This window comes from Schistocerca gregaria, chromosome 4 (assembly GCF_023897955.1).
Source record: "Schistocerca gregaria isolate iqSchGreg1 chromosome 4, iqSchGreg1.2, whole genome shotgun sequence".
Classification (NCBI taxonomy): Eukaryota; Metazoa; Arthropoda; class Insecta; order Orthoptera; family Acrididae; genus Schistocerca; species Schistocerca gregaria.
This window is the reverse complement of record NC_064923.1, coordinates 545,344,781-545,360,323: the sequence shown is the minus strand read 5'-3', so window position 1 is coordinate 545,360,323 and position 15,543 is coordinate 545,344,781. Positions and strand designations below refer to the sequence as shown.

Below are 15,543 nucleotides of genomic sequence, written 5' to 3'. Positions count from 1 at the left end.
CACATACACACGACTGCAGTCTCAGGCAACTGGAACCACACTGCAAGCAGCATCACCAGTGCATGATGGGAGTGGTGACTGGGTGGCGATAAGGAGGAGGCTGGGCTGGAGAGGGGGAGTATAGTATGGTGGGTGGTGGACAGTGAAGTCAAATAAAATATACCAACCTTTTCCTCCACCAACTCTGCACAGTTCCTGTCCCTTTACCACACGATGCCCTGCTTGTCACTATTGATACCACCTCCCCGTACCCTAATATTCCTAATGACCATGGCCTTACCATTATTGAGCACTACCTTTCCCAAAGCCCAGCAGATTGCAAACCAACAACCTCCTTCCTAGTCGCCATGACCAACTATATCCTCACCCACAATTACTTCTCCTTTGAAGACATTACCTACAAACAAATCCAGGGCACAGCTATGGGCACCTGCATCACACCATCCTATGCCACCCTATTCATGGACCATCTAGAGGAATCCTTCCTAAAAACCCAGAATCTTAAAGCTCTCACCTGGTTCAGATTCACATATAACATCTTTGCTATCTGGATTGAATGTGAGGACAACCTATGCACATTCCTCCAGAACCTCAACCACTTCTCCTCCATTTGCTTCACCTGGTCCTATTCAAATCAACAAGTTGCCTTCCTAGATGTTGTCCTCCACCTCAAAATGACTAAGTCAGTACCTCCATCTATATAAAACATACTAACCACCAGTAATACCTCCACTTCGACAGCTGCCATCCCTTCCACACCAAGAAGTCCCTTCCATAGAGCCTAGCCTCCCATGGTTGTCATGCCAAGGGTCTCACTGAAGCCTTCACTGACCTTAATTATCCTCCCAACCTTCCACAAAAACAAATCTCCTGCGCCTTCTCTTTCCAGTCTCCCACCACCTCCCAAAGTCCCACAGTCTGGCCACAGAGGAGTATTTCCCTCATAACTCAGTACCACCCAGGACTGGAGCAACCGAATTACATACTCCGTCACAGTTTCGAATACCTCTTGTCGTGCCCTGTAATGAGAAATGTGCGGACCACTATAATTCCCTACCCTCCCACAGTGATATTCTGCCATCCACCGAACCTACACAATATACTCGTTCATCCTTACACAACCCTGCTCCCAATTGCTTACTTTATGGCTCATACCCCTGTAATAGAGCTACATGCAAGACCTGTCTCATACATCCTGCCACCACCACCTATTCCAGTCCGGTCACTAAAATCACCTATCCCTTCAAAGGTAGGGCTACCTGTTAAACCAGTCATGTGGTCTACAAGACAAGCTGCAACCAATGTACTGCATTCTATGTAGGCATGACAACCAGCAAGCTTCTGACCACATGAATGGCCACCGACAAACTGTGGCCCAGAAACAAGTGGACCACCCTGTTGCTGAACACACTGCCAAACGTAACATCCTTCATTTCAATGACTGCTTCACAGACTGTGCAATATGGCTCCTTCCCATCAACACCAGCTTTTCTGAATTGTGCTGGTGGGAACTTTCCCTGCAATAAACCCTATTTTCCCATAACCCTCCTGGCCTCAACCTTCGTTAGTCACTGTCCATACCCATCCAGCACCTTTCCTGTTCCCATTCCAGCATTATACAGCTGTCATTCCACCATCACACCCAGTCTTTTTATTTCTTTCCTTTTCCACTACTTATCTCCCTCCCCACTTCTCCCCTGCCCTCCATCTAACCTGCAGTACTTCACTGTGCTCCAGCCTCCTCCATACCACCGCCCAGTCACCACTCCCATCATGCACTGGTGCTGCTGCATAATAACTGCTTCATTATGCAGGCTATTTTGATGCTTCCTGAGTAAACTTGTTTTCCCCATAACACAAAGCACCAGAGTTTTATTCAACTACATTTGCAATTGATGAAAAAATCTAATGAATAATACTTTTTTGGTTAATGTCTCCATAGGTAATTAAGGGTTGCTGGTTCACAATTACTCAAACATGAAGCAAGAAGATATATCCATTATTTTTTTGAAAAGTTATAATGTATTAAGTCTCTCAACTCTATGTTCATGAGTTATCAAAAGCTTTTAGAGACTTTCTTTGAGCTATCTTGCAGAATCTAGTTTTCAATTTTTTAAATGAAAATTTGTGTTTGTAGCTACATTTTAGTGCATTAGGCCTATATTGCCACAATATGCTTTTTTATATTAAAAGGATAATTCTATAGCTGGCCAGTAATTCTCTTTTGGAGACAATATGTCAGCAGTGCTCATGAAAACAAATTAATGCACATACACACTCCAAACTTTCCGAACTAATCGTTCCTTCCTCAGGAAGGGGAGAAGGATAGAGCTGTGAAGGTTAAAAAGGAAGGACAGGTCACTCAGACAGAGGACAAGATGGACAAGGGTTTACAGATTATGTACTTATATGTACTTACTGAGTACTATTAATGCAAGAATGAACTTCATAAGAAATGAAACTTAACTGTGTAATTGAAAGCAGGTACTTGTTACACTATTTTATTTGCAAAATAAGTGTGAATTAGTTTTGAGATGACTCTACTATTTAAACAAACTAGCATTATTACAACCTCAGAAAAGATAATGAAAAGTAATATTTTTATATCAGACTGACTGAACACCATCATAAACTGTGTGTTGTGACAGAAAAAAGTAATGATTGATACAAATGTTGCAAACTCTGACTGAAATTTGTAGATACTCAAATGTTCAATTTCTAATGTCTGTTTACATGATTTATTGTTTTTTTGGGTCAGAGACAAATGTTGTACATCATTATGTTGTGCACCTTAGTCATTGGCTGAGACTGTCTTGTGGTCTTTACAATAAATTTATGGAAACTGGAGTTTCATGCTACTCTATCAACTATGTCATGTGGGAAGGAAGTTTTCAGCCATTCTGTGCATCCTCCAGTCCGCACATCCCCCTCCATTAACCACTAGCAGCCAATAGGATTCATTCTCTTTTGAAGCAGCTAGCCACGAGTTACATCTAGATGGCAAGATTTTCTCTTCCACATGTTGTGCCGTTGCCGTACTTCATGATAATGCAGGTCCATTCAGATTTTCTTGTAGCACTGTAGCTGTAAATGTGTATCTGGAAATGTGTTAGCACAGTTTCCAAATAAATAAATCACTTTATTCCAATACACATGAAGTGCTTCACAACCAGGTGATGAAGTCTATAACTTTTTCAAATGTGAATCTGAAAGTGGGACTCCTACTGTTGCATTTTGAAGATGAAAGAACAACCTGCAGAAGTATGTGTCAGCAAGGAACCTGTACAGAGAATAGTAAACAAAAGTGCCAGAGCAGTATAAATGTCAGGAAAAGTTGGTTTTGTGTTGTTACAAGAAAGCTATAAAACAGATGGGCAGCTGGGGCATTGATCTTTTAATGCACTGCATGTTTGAAATGTATATAGCTCTTGAATATCCAATATCACAAGAACTTGTAACAAGTAGGCAAGAGAAAACTGACTACAAAGCAAGCAGATTGATTTCACACACATCAAAAGTAATGGTGGAAGGAAGTTTTTAATAGAAAGAATCGACATAGTTGCAGTATGAGCCACACTCCTGAAAAGATGCAAGGAATAAGAGAAGAAAGTAGTTCAGCAGTGTATTATATTGATGAAACATGGATGATCCAATAACATTCCAGGTAAACCTACTGAAAACGAATGGTGGTATTTGTGGTTTTAAAATTCCCATAGAAAAAAGTTCTCAAATGCTTATTAGGCATGTTGGCTCTTCTTTTGGTTTTGTTTTTGAGAGAAAAATAGTATTTATGTGTGAGAAAATCAGCAGCTACTTTCGTTCTGATATGAATGCTATCAGTTTTATTTTTCCTTCTTCAGTCAGATCTATTTATGTCTTCATTGTTCTCATAAAATATTGAAATTCTGTTCTCATTATCTATGAGATGGCTTGCTGCTTCTCCTCAGAAACAAAAAAAATTTCCTATCTGAATGAAAAAACCAATGAACAAAACACACAAACACACACACAGAATTACTAGCTTTCGCAACCGATGGTTGCTTCTTTAGGAAGGAGAGGGAAAGACGAAAGGATGTGGGTTTTAAGGGAGAGGGTAAGGAGTCATTCCAATCCCGGGAGCGGAAAGACTTCCCTTAGGGGAAAAAAAGGACAGGTGTACACTCGCGCGCACACACACACACACACACACATATCCATCCGCACATACACAGACACAAGCAGACATATTTAAAGGCAAAGAGTAAGGGCAGAGATGTCAGTCGAGGCGGAAGTACAGAGGCAAAGAAGTTGTTGAAAGACAGGTGAGGTATGAGCGGCGGCAACTTGAAATTAGCAGAGGTTGAGGCCTGGCGGATATCGAGAAGAGAGGATATACTGAAGGGCGAGTTCCCATCTCTGGAGTTCGGATAGGTTGGTGTTGGTGGGAAGTATCCAGATAACTCGGACGGTGTAACACTGTGCCAAGATGTGCTGGCCGTGCATCAAGGCATGTTTAGCCACAGGGTGATCCTCATTACCAACAAACACTGTCTACCTGTGTCCATTCATGCGAATGGACAGTTTGTTGCTGGTCATTCCCACATAGAAAGCGTCACAGTGCAGGCAGGTCAGTTGGTAAATCACGTGGGTGCTTTCACAAGTGGCTCTCCCTTTGATCGTGTACACCTTCCGGGTTACAGGACTGGAGTAGGTGGTGGTGGGAGGGTGCATAGGACAGGTTTTACACCGGGGGCGGTTGCAAGGGTAGGAGCCAGAGGGTAGGGAAGGTGGTTTGGGGACTTCCTTCCTAGACGTTGACCTCCATCTGTCCAATGGCCAGCTTCACACATCCATCCACATCAAACCCACCAACAAGCAACAGTACCTCCATTATGACAGCTGCCACCCATTCCATATCAAACGGTCCCTTCCCTACAGCCTAAGCCTTCGTGGCAAACGAATCTGCTCCAGTCCTGAATCCCTCGACCATTACACCAACAACCTGAAAACAGCTTTCGCATCCTGCAACTACCCTCCCAACCTGGTACAGAAGCAGATAACCAGAGCCACTTCCTCATCCCCTCAAACCCAGAACCTCTCACAGAAGAACCCCAAAAGTGCCCCACTTGTGACAGAATACTTCCCGGGACTGGATCAGACCTTGAATGTGGCTCTCCAGCAGGGATACGACTTCCTAAAATCCTGCCCCGAAATGAGATCCATCCTTCATGAAATCCTCCCCAATCCACCAAGCATGTCTTTCCGCCACCCACCTAACCTTCGTAACCTCTTGGTTCATCCCTATGAAGTCCCCAAACCACCTTCCCTACCCTCTGGCTCCTACCCTTGCAACCGCCCCCGGTGTAAAACCTGTCCTATGCACCCTCCCACCACCACCTACTCCAGTCCTGTAACTCGGAAGGTGTACACGATCAAAGGGAGAGCCACTTGTGAAAGCACCCACGTGATTTACCAACTGACCTGCCTGCACTGTGACGAGTTCTATGTGGGAATGACCAGCAACAAACTGTCCATTCGCATGAATGGACACAGGCAGACAGTGTTTGTTGGTAATGAGGATCACCCTGTGGCTAAACATGCCTTGATGCATGGCCAGCACATCTTGGCACAGTGTTACACCGTCCGAGTTATCTGGATACTTCCCACCAACACCAACCTATCCGAACTCCGGAGATGGGAACTCGTCCTTCAGTATATCCTCTCTTCTCGATATCCGCCAGCCCTCAACCTCCGCTAATTTCAAGTTGCCGCCGCTCATACCTCACCTGTCTTTCAACAACTTCTTTGCCTCTGTACTTCCGCCTCGACTGACATCTCTGCCCTTACTCTTTGCCTTTAAATATGTCTGCTTGTGTCTGTGTATGTGCGGATGGATATGTGTGTGTGTGTGTGTGCGCGCGAGTGTACACCTGTCCTTTTTTTCCCCTAAGGGAAGTCTTTCCGCTCCCGGGATTGGAATGACTCCTTACCCTCTCCCTTAAAACCCACATCCTTTCGTCTTTCCCTCTCCTTCCTGAAGAAGCAACCATCGGTTGCGAAAGCTAGTAATTCTGTGTGTGTGTTTGTGTGTTTTGTTCATTGTGCCTGTCTGCCGGCGCTTTCCCGCTTGGTAAGTCTTAGAATCTTTGTTTTTAATATAATTTTCCCATGTGGAAGTTTCTTTCTATTTTATTTACATCATCATTAATTTGAAAAAAACCAATGTATAGATGTGAAGCATTATAGCTAACTATTAATTTTGTGTAAATTATAGGTGTAAGAAAGATGAGTGTTAATGTTGCCACAAGCTGTAGTGTACATAATGTGGCATACTGGTTAGCATTGCTATCCAGCATACTGCAGGTTTCTAGTTGAAATTATTTATTTATTTAAATTTGTCATTTCTGGAAAGTTCTTGCAATATATTATGTTTCTAATGCTTGTATAGATAGCAATCTGGAATGCTCAACATTTGTGCAAACGGCTGCAGTCTCCATCTAGGAAGTCAGTTATGTTCTAGCTATAAATTGGTGTTCATAGTAAATATGTTTTCAGTGCTAAGTGTTGTACTTCATTGACATTGACAACCCTGCCTTCAGGTTTGCATTTCAGTGTGGTTACAGCATGACACTGTTTGGCTGATAAGCTAGGTAGTTCAAAATATCTACATCACCATGACTCCAATTAGGCAACATAAAAGTTGTCACTTACATGGACAGGAAATGGAACACAAGGAGTAGCCTACATCATTCTCACTGTCCTTATAGCCAGCAAATCAATGGATTCTAATCCAGCAGTAAGTCAGCTGCATATCAGTCATCCAATATCGTTCTCCAGAGATGTTGGTCAAGACCCAACAAAATTTCTGAAAGGATTTGACTGAGTCACCAAATACAACATGTGGGATGATGAGATGTGTGTTTGGTAAACTTGTACTTTTACTCAGATGACACAGCTCAACAGGAGTTTGAAAACAGTATAAAGAAGCTCAATAGCTTTTTACTTTACAATCAGGTTGGTCATATTATTTCATATCATACCACTGTGAGCTTCAAGAGACTGCAGAATGCTATATATATGGTTGGGCCACACAGAATTGGTGAGTGTTGCAATGAAGGTGTGGTTGACATGAGGTGGCAAGTGACCAGCCACTGAGAGGCCACTGTACTTCCCAGATACCAGTATGGTGGGAAGGACAGACATGATCAAAGAATGGAAGCCATCATGCACTAATAACTTAAATATTAGGGTGAAAATGCTATATATTCACATAAACTGTTAAAATCATTTGTAAGTGTGCTACAGGGAATCCAAAGATGTTTTAAAATCAGCAGAAGCTCTAAACTCCAACAAAATTATCACCAAAGTCATAAGACTCATAGTTTAAGAACTATTATTATTTAAACATTTATAATTTATAACTAAGTTATGGTTGTACAGACAAGTTAAAGACACATATGGCACACCAAATCACTGATGTCAGCTACATGGCTAGGCAGCTTTCTGATGTAATTAATGCATTTATAAATTATTAAATAAATTAATTTTTATGGTTATTTTAACACTCGGTGAAACAGAGTCCTCCACATGTACACAAATACTAGCACCAGCACGTTCAGTTTGAAATAATTACCATGCATTAATTATTATTGCAAATAGATTTCGATAAAATAACTGATGTTAACAGTGCCTGGTATGACACGTATGATGCTGCTACAGCATGCAGAAGACAGCCAAATGAACCTGTACTATATACAGTGCTGCCTGTTCATTAGTAGAGGATGATACACCTGTATTTAATGAAATGTTTGATACCATTCGTATTTTGATGATGTTTCTTTTAAAATTGCATATCTTATGTTCATTATGGCAACTTTCAGAGTTATTATGTAACTTGGTAACTATTACTGTTCATATTTTTCTTATCATATTTTGAATGGCCATTTCTTCCATTTTTGTGCTATTTATGAAAACATTAATTATCCCATGAAATTGGATTTGTTTCTTTTGTCAGTAGCTAGCAGATAATTATATATTTAATATTACCCAAATCTTGAAACTTCATTACCAAAACTTATGCTTAAGGACATATAATTGTTTTCTCTCTATAAAATACATCTGTGTTCTGATTATTACTTTCTTCATAAAAGTTTACTCAGACTTGCTGTAATGTTATCTTACAAATCCTTTGCACCAATGAGGTGTTCTATCTTTATTTATTGTGATTTAACTTTGACGAGAGAGTCTCTGTGAAGTGTTGGAGGAGAACAGATGTAAGAAACCAAGTCTCCAACTTGCTTCCATGTTAAATGATGTGAAATCTGTATTGTGAGCTGACTATGGGCAAATATGTTTATATCATACATAATGCATCAGTATGGTAAAAATATACAACCAGTCAATCTTAAAAGCAGTATATTTTACAATGCCTGTTGGTTTGAACATGCTGACAGACACAGCTGGTGATTCGCAGCTATCTCAAATATTACAAAATTTATTCACTGATTGTGAATTATTTGACATTAACTATATTGGGTATAAACACATCATCTGCTACTGTGTCAGATTTCCTGCTTAGCATGAGTGGTCACCTTAACCACTTCAGCTATCCGTGCATGCTTGTCACAATGTCTATAAAAATGCAACATGGCATAACAGTTAACAGCAAATACTCACCCCTCATTTCTTGATGATCTCTTATGCTGCTGTGGCAGTAAAATAATTTGTGAGTGTCACCTTTACTATAATTTGCTGCAACTCGCTGAGTTCTTGACAGTGCAGCTAATGATTTGGTAGTGCCAAAATACATTTCAAGGAATGCAGGTTGACACAATATTTCAGAATAATTCAGAATTATAAGTTTATTGCATGATATGGTTACGAAACTGCAACAAAAATGGCTCACAAAAATCATTAGAAAACTGGGATCCTGTTGACTGATTCACCACTGGTTATATATTGCGTTAACAGTCACTATGTATGTCATCCTTTATTACAAACAGAAAATTGGTGGAATTGAAAATTTTCTGGTGTATACTTTATGTTGCAACGTGTTATTTCACTCCTCTCAAATTGCAACATAAAGTTTTACATGTCTTTCAACTGTTAGTATACAAATTTGTACAATCAGTTCATCAACACTGTAATTTACAAAGTTGGTTACATCAAGAAGATTATTAATTGGAAAATGTTCCTAACATGTACATGTGTTTTTATGTAAATACTAATGAAAAGCTAGTTTCACTTCTTCTGAACAGAACTTTGGAATTACAAAATGAGAAGTTTTTATTTTTTATGTGTGTAACTAATGATCAATAACAGTCAAACAAGAGAAGAGCCATAGTGAAATTAATGACATTATAATAAACTGAGGTTCAAAATGATCATAAATGAAATAACAATGCTACAAAATTTATATAAGCCCACAAATGTGGCACCCTGACACCTGAGCACACTTTATGTCATACTATCCTAATGATGACATATTGGTATGTTTCATCTACATAATCGCAAATATTATCAGCTGCAACTGACATGAACACACAAAAAGTAGCATATAAAAGCTACTTTGAATCTATTATTAGGTACACTATTTTTTTTTTTCAGGGCAACTCGACAAACATAATGTGGGTACTAAAAATAGGGGAAAAAAATCATTCTAAATATGTGCACTGCAAATCATAAAGAACCATGTCAACCATTATGTAGAAAAATTAAAATATTAACTCTCCCATTCTTACATATATGAGTTTATTATCCTTTTGTATGCCATTCACACGATACTAGAAACAAATAAAATTTTATGCTTCCGACCCACCGCCTCGGACTCTATTCCAGGGACCTCAATACATGGGAATGAAAATTTGTAATAAATTAAAAGGGAACAAGTTGATGCAGGTGAACTTAGGTTCACTTAAAATAAAGCTGGATGAGGTGCTGACATAAGTTTATTACTCAGTGGATGACTTCATGTAGGACAAACTGGAAATTTAAGCTGGGTACAATATGGTACATATTCCAAGAAATATCCTTATAGTGTTATTATTTATTGTAGTGCAATTATTTATTAATGTAAAAATCATTGTAAGTGTATTATATATTTTTGACATGTCTCCTGTATACAAACCAAACGGGTTATGAATGTATATTATGAGATGAGATAAATAAAACACAATTCACAACATTTTGGATTATTATCATTATCATTGTTGGCTTGCCTAAGCACATATTACACAATTTATTTTATACAGCCGGTTCCTTCAGACATCTCAGAAGTGACTATGGCAACTGGTTGCAATATGTGGAAAATCCACATTCATGTCCCGGTCTGGCATGAATTTTCATGTGCTGCAAATAGATAGCATGTTCACACCTAATACAGCTAATGTCAAAGAATTTTCTATCAGGGAATAAAATTTGTAATACTTAAAAAAACAGTGTTTAATTTGAAAGGGATCATTTCTAACCACTGTCATTTTTTATGTAAATGAAGAGAATCATATTATTGACAGAGTTGAGTTGAAGAAAGTACTACGATGATCCATTGCTATCTTTTTTTTGTAAACCCGATAAGATCTATGAATGAATCATTCTCAAAATTTTGCTGGACAATGAGCCAAGCAACATTATCTACAAAAAATCAATATGAGTATATTTACTGACTGTTAATCACTGCTACAATATACTTGGCAATAGCATATCTATGATTCCGTTTTTCTACTTAAGACATTATACATATAAATGTTAGTTGATGCTGACAAAAATTTCAGGAACACAGTTCTCTGTATTTTATTATCTGCATGATTACTGAACAGAGGGAACAGGGTTATTAGGACAATCATGCATTTGAACTGAACTGGGCCATTCATTCAAAATATTTTTATCAAATATTTGCAGCTATTTGAATAATAAAAGTGATATAGACATGTATTTATTTATAGATATGAATATTTATTATATATTACGTATTTTAAGTGAAGTATAATAAAACTGTAAATATTTCAATTCTCTGGGACAGGAACCTTGTGTCTTGCATACAGTAGTATATCACATGACCAAGGCTATAAGTAAGCAGAGCAGGCAGAGCGCATCTCAGGGCTCATTTGCTGGTGTTGTTTCTCTAAAGTTGCCTCCTTGTCATTTGTGGTAAGATTAATGAGATTATGGGTGGTCAGAGTGCTGCATGTGCTTAGAGTGCCCAATATTTGCATATTTCAGAATTTGTGTAAATTTCAGTTATCACACAGAGCTTTTAAGGGCACTGTGTGTGAATGGTAATACGTATTTCTATTAGTTACAATCTTTGATAATATTATATTTCCAAGTATGGACAGAATTTTCCATGTGTCACTGGTGATTAATATAGTGACTTGTACGTAATGGATGAAACATTTCATATCACTCTGCTTACTTCTTAATATCTGTTAAATAGATTTCTTTAGTTAGTTTACTTGTAATGATCACTGCAAGTTAATATTTAATTCAGTGCATTTGCCAACATTATTTATCCCTTGGGATATATTTTCCTTTGACATTATTTCATTCTTTATCAGTGTAATTTATGTAATTGCTTGAAAATCAAGTTTTTTTTATTTGTCTAACTATTCTGCACACCATCTGGAGTTTGTGTTATTTGGACCAAAAGGCAACAGTGTGGAATCGAACCCCCTACTGCTTAATCAGACAGATAAATATCTGAGTTGCATAATTTTCCAGCTAGGGGAGACTATTAGATCTGCACTCAGTTTAAGTACACCACATAAACATAAATCTAAAGGCAACCCCCACCCCGGTTACCATCATAAGCAGGGGTAAATTCCAGGATGAACTGATGAAAATATTTGACACCAATCAGCAGAAGGTCTCCTTACTGGGAAGAACAGTTGAAAAACAGGTCCATCATGGAGAAATGATACATTCAAACATACAGAATGTTTTGTTCCTATACCACATTATGAATTCAGATTTGGCAGAAACTGATAAAGTATTGTATTTGATTAAAGGACTTGCAGAAGATATTTACCAATGCTCTTCTGGTAAGGGCTGTCACAACAACTGGAGAATCCATCAAGTGGTACCAGTATATCAAGAAATAGCAACAGAAAAGAATCAGTAGAAATATGACTGACTCCTGAATGTGATCCCTACAACAGCTCTGAAAGACCACAACAACCTCACTGTTCTCTGATTCCAGGTAGTGAGAGAAGAGATACAGCATTTTATGAAAACCAGAACTGTAGAACAAGTAAATAAGAGCAAGTAAGCAAGGTGATAACAGCCACCAATGTTGACTGATGACGTCAGGAGGTAATGGAGAACGTTGAAAAAGTGGTGTGTCAATCTTTATCACCAACTTGTCACCTGCTGAACACACCACGAAGAATGGATTCAGCCAACTCGCCCTTATGGCAGAGCCAGCAAACAACAACCCAGGATCCGACCAATGCAGGTACAACCAACTCCTACAGCAAGTATAATTTCCATACAACAAACATTTGGAAAATAGAGGACAATATGCTGGACACCCTGGACACATTGTATGCTACTGCAGAGAAAGCACGCAAGTTTTCAATGACTGATATGCCACCAGACATCAAACATTACAACAGTTCTATTCACTTCAGTCAACTACGTATGATTACAATCAGCCTGTGGGACAAATCCCATGGTATACTACAGACGAATTTGCTCCCAAACACACAGTAGCTGTTCCCCAATGTACAGAGGTATCAGCTGCACCCATCACCACAGACATTAGGTAATACATGTGAGGCCACCTTCTATGGAGAGGAGGCTGCCAAATGCAAATCCTACATGGACAACAGCCTCCAAGAGGTCAGAAAATCTCATTGATGTCATTAAACCAAAGTGTCTGGGCACTAGTCGACTCAGGACATTATTTTTCTGTAATGTCAGATTCTTATCATCATCATCCAAAGAAGACAATTTTTATGATAAAAATGATTGTGCTGAAAGTTGAAAATGGGAAATATGTGTAGTCAACAGGAACATGTATTGCAAGAATAGTTAACAACAACAGAAGTTAGCCCATTGAACTTTCCACTTAAATGGCATTTTGTCATAACAACATTCTCAGATGGGAGATCTTGCAGGCATCAGTAATAGACTGTGGAAGATCACCCCAGGCTGATGAAGTTGTTGCAACATACACATATAACAAAGATGGCTCTGGACAGTTGTTTGCCACTGGAGATGTTATTAGACCACCATATCAATGACATGAATTGCAGTCATAAATCAAGATGTTCACTTGAACTAAGCAAGAAGCTATTCAGGCTCACAGAAGAAATCTACATACTAGCTACTATCATAAGCATTGAAGATAGCGAAGGAGAAAAAAAGGAGAATTTTGGATCACTAACTGTAACATGTACCCACAACTCATCCCGAAGGGTTTGTGCACAGGGACAATTAAACCAGTCCAGGAAGGGCAGCTTAATGACATCAATGAAAAATCATCCTCTGCTACAACTACAGGCATTGCAGAGGAGTAAGTTACTATAGAACTGCCAGTACCATCTGGCCTGACCAAGAAACAACATCAATCAGCCGCAACTATTCTGTATCAATTTTCAGATGGTTTCACATCAGGAGTGGAGAAAATACAGCCCAAGCAGCCCATATCAACACTGAGGATCATCCACCAAGTACCCAGTGCTCAGGTAAGTGTTGCAGGCTGAATGTTGGATAATCCATAAGTAAGTGGAGAAGATGCTGCAAGATGATATCATTGAACCTTCAGAGAGTCCTTCATCCTCTCCTGTGGTCCTTCTGAAGAGAAAGGGCAGCAAATGGAAAACATCATGGAAAAAGATTTCTACCCATTGTCATGCACTGATGAAACCCTACACTACTTGAAAGAAGTAAAGTATTTTTCAGCTATGGACACGCAAACAAGGTACTGGCTAATCCAGGTTGATGAGGCTCACTGGAAAATGACTGACTCCTTAACTCTTGATGGCCTCCGTTAGTTTATACCTATGCTGTGTGGACTGTTAAATACTCCAGCCACCTTTGAACATATGATAGACAACCTGCTTCAACATTTTAAATGTGCGAGACATCTGGATGACACTGTCTGTTATTAAGACACCTGAAGAACATCAGAGCTGCCTGGCAGCAGTTTTGAAGCGTGTTCAGAGAGCAGGTCTATGCCTCAAACCAAAAATGTACCTCCTCACTGCTCAAGAAATAAAAATCTTAGAGCACCTAATGTATGGCGAGAAGAGTCCATCCCAATCCAAACAAATTAAGACCAGTCACAGATTTTGTAACCACTCAGCATGCTCATGATATGAGAAATTGCCTTGGAATTGCTCACACTAAAAGTGACTCATATGGGACTTCTGTATCAAGGTACATCCCTTGCAAAAACTATAGCACAGAGATATCAAATTTTCCTGGAAAAAGATGTAAGAAGGATCTTCCCTTGTTCTTAACGAGGCACCAACATCTTCTCCAGTTGTAGGATTGTATGACAAGAAAGCTGAAGCAAAACTTCATACCAACACTAGCAGTTTTGGGATCAATGCAGTTCTATTGCAAATTCAGGAAGGTGCTGAAAAGGTAATAGCTTATAATTCCAGAGAACCCTACTATCCAACAAGGTCAAGATGAACAATGACACACAACCAGCAAAGAGTGTCTTGTAGTGTTTTTGATCATCAACAACTTCCAGGCAGGTTTAATTGAAAAACGATTCACCTTTGTGGTGGATAACGACTCTTTATGCTCGCTCACTAGCCTGAAGAATTCATTAGGTCAACTGGTAAGAGAGCTTTGAGGCATCAGGTGTTTGATGTCAGTGTGGTATACAAAAGCAGACACAAAGATGTCAACTGCCTTCCAAGGAATCCTTTGACAGAACACAACAGAGTGAATAAAATCTGAGTCATCACTGCAATACATGAACTTGCTGCTGAACAGAGGGAAGATCCAGCACTGCTGAAAACCATAGAATCCTTTAAGGAACTGCCCAATGCATAATTCCAATTAATAAACATCATTTTTTAAGAGGAGTTATGATACAGTGGGGTGAAAATGGTCATTTGTCATCCCAGGAAATCTACGACCAGTTATCGTGGAATATTTTTCATGATGCTCCAACATTCGGTCACTTGGAATTCACAAAGACTCTAGACAGAATCAGATGCATATATGAGATGCAAGCCTCTACAGGTTGAAGACACTACATGAACCACTGTAATGAACACTGATGGCAAATACAAAAACCATAATTACCTCTGGGACATCTGATACCAGACCCACCTGCAGTAGCACCATTCCATTATATCAAAATCAAACTCTTGTGGATGTTGTAGTGGTTCCACTGCTTTTATTTCTTCATTTGTTGTCCTCGGTGTCAACATACTGGCTGAAATATGGGGTTGTAATTTGGACACTGACTAGTGTAAATATTGTAGCCGACAGATGCACAGTTGTGTTTCACTGTCTTTTACTTTCACTTTTCACAACCCCCCATATGGTAAATGCACTATTGTTTAACTTTCCATAAGCCTCATTAAAAGTTTGCCGGTGAACCTC

The 15,543-nt window shown here is 39.2% G+C and overlaps 1 protein-coding gene across 2 annotated transcripts in view; it reads right to left on the bottom strand.

Moving 5' to 3' along the window:
• LOC126268168 (uncharacterized) overlaps positions 1–15,543 on the bottom strand; it is a 256,697-nt gene that overhangs the window by 113,882 nt on the left and 127,272 nt on the right. The gene's annotated exons all lie outside the window — the stretch shown is intronic.